The sequence below is a fragment of the Schistocerca serialis genome, chromosome 3, assembly GCF_023864345.2.
Source record: "Schistocerca serialis cubense isolate TAMUIC-IGC-003099 chromosome 3, iqSchSeri2.2, whole genome shotgun sequence".
NCBI lineage: Eukaryota > Metazoa > Arthropoda > Insecta > Orthoptera > Acrididae > Schistocerca > Schistocerca serialis.
Window position 1 is genome coordinate 746,254,040 of NC_064640.1, and position 13,744 is coordinate 746,267,783.

Consider the following 13,744-nt stretch of genomic DNA (forward strand, 5'->3'; position numbering starts at 1 on the left):
ATGCCTTGACATTAATCAGAGGATTGTGGAGTGTATTATGACAGTTTGTGTCAGAAAAGACCGTAAAATATAAATAATTCGGAAGTCTGGAGATATTTTATATCACCATGTATTTCTGTTTTCAACTGACTGTTGACATGCAGATCAATGAATGACACTGTTAAGTCACAGAGTAAGATATTATACAGTGGGGAAGCACCCACTCCTCCTACATCACTGTCTTTAGCACTGCTAATAGTTCTCTTACATAATAGCAGAGGATAGGCACGTCACCCATATAGAAGTTTCCTGTCTGTATGTCTTTGTCTATGGCAAGGTTCATGATAAATAAAACTCTATTCAAAACCCAAACGCAATATCACTGATCATCAAATGTATATGTATAAGTAAAACTGCATCATCACTGGTCTTTTACAATCATTCCCTATCCCTCAACCATTACAGCGGCTTTTGACATATGATTCAATTTGCAGCTGACAATAGCGATGATTCAGATGTTGTGGACGACTCACAAGGTGGTGATGGGGTGATGGTCGATGCACTTGACCAATCTGCGATAGGTGGACATGGTCACTGTGCGTTGGGTGCCAGAAGAGTTGCAGCAACTCATTGTGGACGAGGAAGAGGAAGCGCCATGCAGTGTCTACTTCCTGGTGAGGAAGTGGAGAGCCCCCATAGCACCAAGTGGACATGGATTGAGCCAGGCATCACAGCAGGTAGGTGCAGCATCCAGAATGTGTTGCACTAGGTACCCTGGCCGACAGGACACGGCAAACGACATGTTGTAGACGACTCACCACTCTCTGCATTGCGGCTATATGTCTACGAACTGATCCTGCAACTGATACAAACCTGCAACTGATACAAAAGTACACCAACGAAAAGGCTCAAAGCACAGTTGGAAAAAATGAGTAGTCCCTAAGCCTGGAAGAACTACGAACAGTATTCTATCGCTCATTTCGAATATAATAAACTTTCTTGAGGCTAAGAAGCTTATGTCCACGAATCAGTGTGGTTTTAGAAAACATCGCTATTGCAAAACTCAGCTTGTCCTTTTCTCACATGATCTACTTAAAACTATGGATGAAGGGCAACAGGCAGATTCCACTTTTCTAAGTTTTCAGAAAGCATTTCACACAGTGCCCCATTGCAGGTTGTTAACGCAGGTAAGAGGCTATGGAAGAAGTTCACAGATATGTGAGTAGCTCAAAGATTTCTTAAATAATAGAATCCAGTATTTTTTACTCGACGACAAGTGTTCATCAGAAACTAGGTTATCGTTAGTAGTGCCCCAGAGAAGTGAGATAGAACCGCTGTTGTTCTCTATATACATAAATCTTTTGATGGAAGATAAAATTTCCAGTTGGTGTAATGAATGGCAGCTAGCTCTGAATGTGGATAAATGTAAATTAATGTGGATGAGTAGGAAGAACAAACCTGTAATGTTCAGATGCAGTATTACTAGTGTCCAGCTTGACACAGTCAAGTCATTTAAATATCTTGGCATAACGTTGCAAAGCGATGTGAGAAGGAATGTGCATGTGCAAACTGTGGTCAGGAAGGCAAATGATCGACTTCAGTTTAGTGGGAGAATTTCAAGAAATAGTGGTTCACCTGTAAAGGAGACAGCATATAGGACGCTGGTGCGCCGTATTCTTCAGTACTGCTCAAATGTTGGGGACCCATACCAGGTCGGACTGAAGGAGGACATCGAAGCAATTCAGAGTAGGGCTGCTAGATTTGGTACTGGTGGGTTCAAACAACATGTATGTGTTACAGTGGCGCTTTGGAAACTCAATTGGGAATCGCTCGAGGGAAGGTACCGTTCTTTTTGGGAAACACTATTGAGAAAATTTAGAGAACCGGCATCTGAAGCTGACTGCCAAACGATTCTGCTCCCACCAACATACATTCTGTGTAAGGACCACGAAAATAAGATATGAGAAATTAGGGTTCATGCAAGGTATATAGACCTTCGTTTTTCCCTCGCTCTATTTGCTAGTGAAACATGAGGGGTAATGATAACTACTATACAGGGAACCCTCCACCAGCCACCTTATGGTTGTTTGCGTGGTGTCTATATAACTGCAGATGCAGATGATTTCATTGGATTACTGTACACTCACTGTACACTGCTCAGGAAATTTAATGTAAAGACTTATGGAACAATAAGTGGGGACCTCCTTTCTTTTGGAGCACCATGTCAGGGAACAGATTTGCAGAAATATGCAGTTATCTTATGTTTGAGCCATTGTCATCAAGAAGACAATCTAAGAAAACTGATAAATATTGCATTGCTTAAGAAATATGGAATCTATTTACTGACAATTACTTTGCCTGCCACAAGCCAGGTGAGAGCATAACTGTCGATGAACATCTGTATCCTTGCAAGTGTAGTTGCTTATTCTTACAGTACCTGCCGACTAAATCTGATAAGTATGGAATCAAATACTGGCTTTTGTGGGATTCTGAGGAGCGCTGCATCCTGAATGGATTCCCTTACTGTGGCAAACATGAAACTCGTGATCCAAGCAAGAAGCTTGGTCACCATGTTGTTTTGAAGCTGGCAAGGCCATTCCTCAACTATGGTCATAACATCATGACTGACAACTTCTTCACCTCTGTGAAACTGGTGGATGAGTTGTAACAAAAACGAACAAGTTTAATAGGCACTCTTCAGAAATCACTCAAAGAGGCCCTCCCTGGAGAGCAAAAATGCTGATGATATATTCTATGCTCCCCCCTACAAGTCAGGTGACACTCTTTTCACAGTACAGCAAAGGACAAAGAAAAAATGTCCTTATTCTGAGTAACACGCAATTGGATGTCAGGCTATGAGAATACTGAGAAGAAAATTCCAAAGACGTAAAATTTTCTAATGAAACTAAGGTTCAAGTTGATATAGATGACCAAATGGCTAGCCACTACAGTATCTGAGCTGACAGACATCAGTGTCCTGTGAATGTCTTGCAGATGTGCTTCTTGCCTCCTACAAACTGCAGAGAGGAGCCAATCCCACCTTGCAGGCACTCGATACCGGCGCTGGCTAATATGGAAATAGTTCATGTTGTCAAATTCAGTTTTCATGCAAACAAAAAAAGGAGAGCAAAACATCAAAGGTGTGCTTCAAGTCCAATAACTATGTGTTCAAACACTACTAAGCAAAAGCTCTTACTGAATGTTGGAACTGTGAGTCCACCTCAGTTTAGACAACTGTGTCAACTCTTTGTGCCTAAATATTTCCAAATATTTATAATTATAGACTGAAGTTGTTTGTCCTTGTGTTCTAGTTCCTTGATTGCAATGAGCAAGAAAACACGTAGAGCATTTTAATCCCCTGCTGCATTTTAGAATCTTTCACAAATGCTTGGTACATACCTTTTTGTCTGTGAAGGTCATTTTAGAGACCAAATTATTGTTTGGTTACACATTAGAGCCGTCTCCTGCTGTCGGTGAAAAATGACACACATGGTATTATAGGAGTACGCCAAGATGTGGCACTTCTAGTGTTAAACAACAATGTTATTGTTTCTCCCTTTTTTTGCTCTACTAGCATTTAGCTAGATACTGTTGTTGCTCAATTTTATAAAAATAATTTCATGCAACTGTTAGTTACAAATTAACAGGTAACAGCAACGAAGATTACTGTAGACCACTCAATTTAATGAGCCATTTGTTCTGAAAGCCTTGTGCATGACGACTAATAATACACTCCTGGAAATGGAAAAAAGAACACATTGACACCGGTGTGTCAGACCCACCATACTTGCTCCGGACACTGCGAGAGGGCTGTACAAGCAATGATCACACGCACGGCACAGCGGACACACCAGGAACCGCGGTGTTGGCCGTCGAATGGCGCTAGCTGCGCAGCATTTGTGCACCGCCGCCGTCAGTGTCAGCCAGTTTGCCGTGGCATACGGAGCTCCATCGCAGTCTTTAACACTGGTAGCATGCCGCGACAGCGTGGACGTGAACCGTATGTGCAGTTGATGGACTTTGAGCGAGGGCGTATAGTGGGCATGCGGGAGGCCGGGTGGACGTACCGCCGAATTGCTCAACACGTGGGGCGTGAGGTCTCCACAGTACATCGATGTTGTCGCCAGCGGTCGGCGGAAGGTGCACGTGCCCGTCGACCTGGGACCGGACCGCAGCGACGCACGGTTGCACGCCAAGACCGTAGGATCCTACGCAGTGCCGTAGGGGACCGCATCGCCACGTCCCAGCAATTTAGGGACACTGTTGCTCCTGGGGTATCGGCGAGGACCATTCGCAACCGTCTCCATGAAGCTGGACTACGGTCCCGCACACCGTTAGGCCGTCTTCCGCTCACTCCCCAACATCGTGCAGCCCGCCTCCAGTGGTGTCGCGACAGGCGTGAATGGAGGGACGAATGGAGATGTGTCGTCTTCAGCGATGAGAGTCGCTTCTGCCTTGGTGCCAATGATGGTCGTATGCGTGTTTGGCGCCGTGCAGGTGAGCGCCACAATCAGGACTGCATACGACCGAGGCACACAGGGCCAACACCCGGCACCATGTGTGGGGAGCGATCTCCTACACTGGCCGTACACCACTGGTGATCGTCGAGGGGATACTGAATAGTGCACGGTACATCCAAACCGTCATCGAACCCATCGTTCTACCATTCCTAGACCGGCAAGGGAACTTGCTGTTCCAACAGGACAATGCACGTCCGCATGTATCCCGTGCCACCCAACGTGCTCTAGAAGGTGTAAGTCAACTACCCTGGCCAGCAAGATCTCCGGATCTGTCCCCCATTGAGCATGTTTGGGACTGGATGAAGCGTCGTCTCACGCGGTCTGCACGTCCAGCACGAACGCTGGTCCAACTGAGGCGCCAGGTGGAAATGGCATGGCAAGCCGTTCCACAGGACTACATCCAGCATCTCTACGATCGTCTCCATGGGAGAATAGCAGCCTGCATTGCTGCGAAAGGTGGATATACACTGTACTAGTGCCGACATTGTGCATGCTCTGTTGCCTGTGTCTATGTGCCTGTGGTTCTGTCAGTGTGATCATGTGATGTATCTGACCCCAGGAATGTGTCAATAAAGTTTCCCCTTCCTGGGACAATGAATTCACGGTGTTCTTATTTCAATTTCCAGGAGTGTAGAAGAAAACCATCACATAAACATTGCCTTGCTCTGATATCGATCTCAAAACGGTCAGATTAAGAAGCAGACAAATAATCATTTTAAACTATACACAAACTTACTTCTAAAATCCTTTGTGTTTACAAATTTTCATCTTGTGGACAAACATCAATTACTAATAATACCTGCAAGAGCAAAAAACTTCCTTTATTCAAAAAAGAAAACAATCAAGAGGTCACAGGCTTATTGTGCATGGTCTGTTACGATAGCACAATCTGCTTAGCCAGCTTGGTCAAACAAACTGACACTCTGACCTATACAGGACACTTAGACTATGGACAGCTAGACCTACACCATAAGAAAACGCTATTAACACATAGAAGTTGCTTCAGCAAGTAAACAGTGCTACATCTGACAGCTGGCAGTTTACAAACCTGGGCACTGTCATGAACAAGGGCGTTAGTGGATGAAGTATCTGCATAATTATAGCTGGTACGGATATTAGATATTATTTTTCAAATGAGACAAAGAACCATGAACTTGCCACTGAAGACAAAGGATATTCTCAAAACAGAGCCTTTCATACATGGCTTAAACAGTCATTAGAAATATGAACCCATCATTAGAAATATGAACCCACCAAACAGTTTGAATTTTGCTTCTACAGCATTTGCTTAACGTGTTAACTAGGTCAGCCTCGCAGTAACAACTAGAAAACAAATTATGCTTTCAACATAGATCTTACAAAAACAAATATGTGTCTTTAACACAACAAGAAAGCAGTCTTTTTCCTTTCTACGTTCTTAACGCTGCATTGAGAACAGCCAAGGGGCAACAAAAACCAAACAACGAGTTTGGATGAGGAATCAAATCGATAGAACTTGCAGTGCTAGGCAGAATGGCGTTAATGCCCTAACAGCATAGTGCATAAGCCCACAAGATAGATATGGAGCAGTGAAAGTGACTCACAGTTTAATATCATTTCTAGCAGCACACCAAGGCAGCAACTCTGCCACTTCCCCAGACTAGCTACAGGGGGCATAGACAAACACTGACAGCCCTCACCAACAACCACATCCATTTGATGTCCCCAGCCAAACACCAGTTCTGCTTTCACGAAGACGCCATTCCATGTTGTTCCACAGGCCTGTGCTGCCACAGTAACCTCCATGACACTCACTGCCCAATGCTTGGTACCACCTGCCCCTGCATGAGCCACCACATCCTGTCTTCATGCCACATGCAACCAACCACAGTGGTTCCCAGCAAACTTCTCCACCCATGCAGATCAACCAGCGCAAACCGAGGATATCAGTATGAGATACAGACCAACCTCCCCCCCCCCCCTTGAAAAGGAGCTGGAGGGAGCGAGGAACCAGATCTTTGGTCCTAGCGCCAATCGCTCCAAGGTTTAGGTGCACCTTCTTGACCGGCTTCAGGTGCGCCCTGGTGCTCCATGCAGCTCTTCCCAGACTGGATATCCTCTTCCCAGACTGGATATCAGGGAGCAGGAAGTTCACAGGTGAAAGTCCCTTAACCCTTATGTAAGGTCCCACGAATATAGGCAACAACTTGTCAGCAATTGCCCAGCTGCTGTGACTCTCCCATGAATAGTTTTTCAGAAAAACCCTGTCCTCGGCAGCAATAGAGGCGACCTGTCTGCCCTCTACCAGTAATGTGCCAGCTTGATATTATTCTTGGCAGCGTCACCTTTTTTGTTTATATCATCAAAATCCTCAGATCCAGCTGTTCAGGCAGGAAGTCATTTACGTGACCAAAGGTTGGCAAATGGGGAATTCAAGGAAAGTGTGAACATCCGCTTGGCAGTTGCAGTCTTACTTGCTTCGTGGGTTTCTGTACTGAAGGCAAAGGATAACCAGTTCAGCTATCCATCCCATCACCTCTATAACATCTCATCATTTACGATGAGAGCAGTCTTATGATTTCAGTTGGTCCTTTCAACAAACGAGGACTGGGGGGTAGTAAGGCATAGTGGTCATATGAGTTATTCATTGTCAAAAATAAAATTTCCTAAATTCGTTGGATATAAAGGCGAGGAGGGATTGAAATAAGCGAAGACCAGCTGAAGCTGTCATACACTGAAGTCACCATATTACAACTGCTAGGAATCAACCATAAGAATCTGTTGAACATGTCAACCACAATCAAACTGTAGCGATTACCTCTCTGTGCACAGGACAATTGACCTAGATAATCGTTAAAAGGTTTTTCCATAGGTCGGTATTCGCGATTGGGTTGCAGTAAATCTCGGTCAGGGCCAGTATCAGGCTTCGCCGCCTTATATGGTTCGCATCCCCTACAAACTGCTAATGTCACGGTTTGTACCCGTCCAAATGAGTTGTTCCCTCACCTTGAGCCGTGTTTCATGGTACACCAAATGCCCCATGCACACTGACTGATGGAAATACTTGATTAGGCCGGCGATGGAACTACTGGGTACATACAGCTTAGATCTCTTGTTACCACATGGCTGAAAACATAGCAAGCCCTTCTGCAAGGAGTTGTCTCCCATGGTTTTACCCTAATTTGACCTGTTACCGACATACTGTAATTCATGATTACATCAAGGCTCCTGCTTAAGACTGGGAAACAGCGATGGTATTTCTCTTAAAACGACTATGGTGCGCTTCGCTAGTATCATACACTCTGGCTCTTGCTCGGCCTCAGCCTCTTGGAACATGAGGCTTAAGATGTTGACAACTTGGGTTGCCCACCTCTAATATCCAAAACACAAAACTGAAAGGGAGAAATTCCCAACGCCCAACTGGTTGTCCGTTTCGAGCCGAAAACTGCGATGTTTCAACAAAATTTGTACAAGGCAAGAAGGACAGCCAAGGCTTTACAGAATATATAGACTCAGCGCCCGATGACGACTACGAGACATATGCAAGGGGCCTCTTTCGCCGTTCTATTCTTGTAATACCATGGCTGCCACCCCTATGTTGGACACATCAATCTGTACAATAAAAGGAAGGTTGAAAGCAGGAATCTCTACCGGTGGAGCTGTGCTTAAGGCCCGCTTTAATCCCTCTAATTCTGGCTATTATGACTCTCCCACCTCCCCCCCCCCCCCAGACAAACTTGTCGCCCTTCCTACGCAACTGATTAATTGGTGCCGCCAACTAGGCGAAACTAGGTATAAATATCCGAAAAAAAATTCTATGTCCATAAAACGAGCAATCACTTTTTTATCCTGCGGCAGACGAAGATGTTGGATAGTCTTAGTCTGGCTTTCGTCAACGGCGACTTCGTTTTGCGAGACAGTTTGTCCTAAGAAGGAAATTTCCCTCTGAGCCAGGGTAACCTTGGTGGGTTTTAACGTCAAACCAGCTTCTCTGAGCCGAACGGCGTAGGTGCCCAGAATCCTTTTCAAAATTAGTGCTGTACACAAATACATCGTTCAAATAGTTGTACAGGAACGTGAATTTAATGTCCCCCAGAACGAAATGTAATAAACGCGACAAAACGGCCACACTGGTTGCCAACCCAAAGGGGACTCAGATTCAGAAAGATTATAATCTGTATAAAACGGCGTAACTGGTTGAGATTTCCGTGAGAACAATAATGTAACTCCACTAGTGGAAAAGACTCCAAAACAATCTTCAGCTATACCGCAGGATAATTATCCACAGGCTTACTCCTTCATTACGAGGTTTGGGGACTAAAAAAATTTGGGCTGCAGACGGTGAAGCTGAAGTTCAAATCACATCATCTGTAAGCACTTGATTAATAATCTCGCCCAGATTTGTCTGTTGTATGTGGAGACAACCGATACGGGGTCTGGCGTGTGGGGTTCTGATCGGTAAGTCTTATGTGATGCTTAATTTTATTGGTCACTCCTAAATGGTCGGTAAATACTTCCGGAAACTCGCGAACAAATCAATCAGCTGGAAGGCTTAGGCTTCCGGTAAATGACAAACATCGATCTTAGCGCCTGAATGACCAATTTACACGCCTTGCTTCCTGTCACATGGGAACACATTTGGAAACTTTCCCTAGGCATGAACTTAAAGGAAAACTGACCACCAACATAGTCCACAAACACGAAATCAACTGCAAAAAAACACAATTTAGAATAAATTTAGCTGATAACCTCCCAACAACCTGGCACTTCAGAGGTCATATAAAACCCAGAATTCTTAACTTGTGACCTAGTACCTCGAGTGGCCACCCATCAACAGCCATACACTATTAATTATCTAATTTTGGCCCCAGAAACCTAACGATTCGCCTATACCTGTTATATCAGACATAATTCAGAAGAGATACACCACTACCAGAATCCAGCAGGGTGTAGATAGGTTCCATACCCAGTATGGCACATACATACTGTAGCCTCCCGCACATTACTATGCATAGCCTGTGACAACCCAATGGAAGCCTTCGACACAATGCCAAAGACTCCCCTTTCTTTTGGTGTCAGCTGTTTCCACACCTATTCCTAGGAGCCAAACACACAGTTTGCTGCAATGATAACACACCTGTTTAGCAGGCTAAAGGATGGACCAAGTAGAACATTAACATTATTCTCCCTGTCCTGACAACAAACTATGTCTAATTCTCCCCACTTACTGTCACCACAACTAATATCTTAATTTGTCTAAGTCAGAAAAACAGAATGGCTTGTCACAAAAGAGAGCCCTAAGCTCTGTTTTCTGGTCTCATCCCATCTAGGATGTTAGTCACCACCTCACCTTCAGATATTTCTACACACAAGGCTATTGCAAAATATATCTCACTGATATTAAGAGCTAAGGCTTCATTTCTGTCTTCCACTCAATACTCATGTTTATTCATTAACTTCTCCTTCTTGCTACTCCCAAGTCATTTATTCATAAATGACTTCCAGAAATTCCACATTTTGTCATTCTCTAACACCTCTACGATAATCCTGGTTTAACGACCCATGACCAATGCATAAACGAGTTGAAACACCACACTATGATCTACCTGCAACACGTTCATCTGTACATGTATCTTAACTAATACCCACAAAAGATCCATTAACTGGTCAGTAATATCAACAGATAATCTCATCACTACTTTTAGAGTAGAATTTAGTGGATTAGGTAACCCTCTGAACAGAATCTCAATTTTCAATGTCACGTTTAGCCTCACTGAAATTAGTAGCAGCATTTGGTTCCTCATCATACCAACTTAAGGATATCATGTGTTGTTGCAGGAAGAAAACTTCATCTTGCTGATTTTGAGTTTCAGTTACTACCAAGGGTCTTTAGTTATATTACCATTATTGTGAGCTCTGTTAGACAAATTGTCAAGGAGGCCCTGTACTCGGCAAATTTGCTTACGAGATAGATAGGAAACTTAAATGGTAACACATTGTGCTGAAGATACCCATAATTTTTTACAAAATACGAAATACTCACACCCACGAAACGCAACCACTCTTTCTGCTACCATTGTAGTTTGAAAGCAAGGCACAAGGGGTGCTGGAGTAGAAATCCTGAGTCCGGTAGAGAAGACATGTTTGAATTTCTTAATTTATTCCAAAAACATGTAACAAGCTTCTTTTGTGTTAGCATAAACGTTAACGTACAACATGATGAATTTATTAAAGTTCAGTCAGCATTAAATATTGTGGCAAGGTAACAACCGTACAAGAGGCTACACTCTTGCACTCCTTAAAAAAAAAGAAAACAATTAACAGCAATTAAACAACAATATTATTGTTTCTTACATTTCTTGACTCGATACAATTGTTCCTCAATTTATTATCTGGTTTCACAATGAACATTACTTCTGATCACTCAATTTAACGAGCCATTCGTTCTGAAAGACTCATACAAGACAACAAATAATAAATCAAAATTCTCACACAAATCTTGCCTTGCTCTAATCTCGATCTCAATACGATCAAATTAAGAAGTGGGGAAGCAATACTTTTACAACTAGGCACAAACATACGTCTAAAAACCTCTCTGTTTACCATACATTAAACAAACTCACATAAAATAAGTTACAGCTGAACAACGTACCCTGATTCCCACAACTTCACATTACTTAAAAATAAATAAAATCCTTTCCCTTTATACAAATTTTCACTTAGAGACACACTATAATTACTAATACTACTAGCTAGAGCAAACACCCTTTAAAAATCAACAACTCACAGGTTCATTGTGCATGGCCAGTTACAACAGCACAAGCCGCTTAGCCAACTTGGTCACACAACCGGACACTGTGACATAGGCAGGACTCTTACACTTTGGACACCTAGATGTACAACATAAGAAAACACTATTAACACATAGAAGCTGCTCCAGCAAGTAAATCTTGCTACATTCACAGTAGGCAGTTTACAAGGCTGGGCACTGTCCTGAACAAGGGCACTAGTGGTTAAATTACCTCTGCACAACAGTAGGTAGCGCTCATATTCCAAATTATTTTTCAAAAGGAACACAGAAGGACGAACCTTAAGTGTGCCACTGAATACAAATTTCCCACCTGTAAGATTCGAGTATGATATTCTCATAACAGTACTTTTTATACATAGCTTAAGCAACTACTAGAAATATGAACATACGAAATAGTTTGGAACTCTGAACCAACACTATTTAGTTTAACATGTTAACTAGAATAGTCCCACAGTAACAACTAGCAAAAGAAATATTTGTACAACTATCAACAGGTTGATCATGTTGCATGGATTAAGATGAGGGAAGTGTAACATAATAGATTTACTGTAAAGTGTATCTAGAAAGAGGTACAAAATATAATTTATCAGTAAGCTTTCCACTTGCACTGAAATTTTTTCTGTACGGATCTGGAAATCTTAAGTGTTAATCATGTTATATTTAATTTTGTTCATTTTATTATTCGTTTTTACTGTTTTAGTATGTTTACTAAAATCGATTTTTTATATTACAGTGTATTCTTAATTTAAGTAGTTTATAAAATATTACTTAAAATTTAGTAAAGTAAATTTAATATGCTGTATCCTTTGTTAAGTGTTTATCAAAATTATATTGTTTATTTATTTATCAAATCTTCAGTAACACAAAAAAATCTGTTCCATATCTAGTTTGTTAAAAAATATATAACTGTTTATAGATAGACTGTTTTATTTACTTTTTAATAGTAATATCAAAGTAATTATTCTTTAGGGGGATAAGGTTTTATTGTATTTACTCATCATTTTTTGTTTTAAAAAATATTAGTAGGTTTTATACCAGCTATCATTAACATACGCTTGACATACCTATCAAGGTAACAATGTATAAGGCTCTACAATTATGTTATCTAATATAGAAATAAAAGTTTTTAAAAAAATAATATATGAATCGTTTCCTTTTAGTCTATGTAATTGTATGTATGGGAGGTTTATTTTCTCCTTTTAATTTTACTTAAAGATTAATTTAAGGTAAAAGTGTAACTGTAATTACATACATCATTACAAATTTCGTTTTATTAGTATTAATGATTATTTAATTTTACATGCTGATCAAAGGTTCCAGATACCGTTTTCGTTTTTCTTAAAAATAATTTAATTTAACATTTATTACTTACATATATCACCAAATATTTTATTTTTATATTAATTGATTTTGTAATTGTATCTTCTTATCAAAACTTTTAGCTACTTGTTATTTGGAAACAAAAAAGGATTAGCTAATAAATTATCACAAAACAAGCAAAGTACTTCTCTCTATTCATATCAAATATAAACATTTTATTCATGAAAGACTTGCATTCAAGTTGTTTTTTGTTATTTTTCTTTCCCATTTTCCTGAAATTTTTCTAATGTTGAAAAGTAATAATTTGGCATAATCTGTGCCAGTTGCTGCAGGTATGCAATGGATACAAGTGAGTTTTACTCATTAAAGAAATTATTTATAATACAAGGGATAGATTATGTGTTTGTAAAATGAAATGCAAATTCTCAAGCCCTTTTTTGCGAATTGGTGAAACCTAAATAATAAATCAGGATTAGCTACACTCCTGTTTCTATTTGTGTATTACACTTAAAGGGTTACTGTATTTTGACTCTATTCGATATGATCTTATACCTCAATATCAGAGAATCTGTTTAGAGTAATTGCTCTCTTGATTTATAATTAAGAAATGTATCAGGCTGCAGTACAGCTTGTACTTAAGATTGGAGTGGTTAAATTATATTTTCCATAGTGGATTTGATGGTGAAAAGCTGTTAATCGAGAGGGATTTTATAGTACTTTGATTTACTTGATTTAACTGGAACTAGCTCTGAGGTTTATTCATTACTTTAACAAAAATTTGTGATAGACTGCCCTCAATTACGATTAATCAAAACGTAATAGATGTTCTGCACAATTTAGCTAGGAAGAGGTTCAAATAAACTTATTAGTAAAGTCTTTACCTCACACCAACAATTTTTCTGATCATACCCAAATACATTTATAAGTAATTATGTTTACTGCACTTTTGTTCATTATATTCTTTATTGTAATTATGTTATTTTAATCTTATTGTTTTAAATCTTTATGTGGATTTAATACAGTAAATTAAACGTCTTGCACCTTTTGTATTGGGGTTTATCATAATTTTGCTGCATATTAACTTGTCTCACTTCACAAAAAAATGTATATTTAATGTACCTTAATCAGTTTTGAG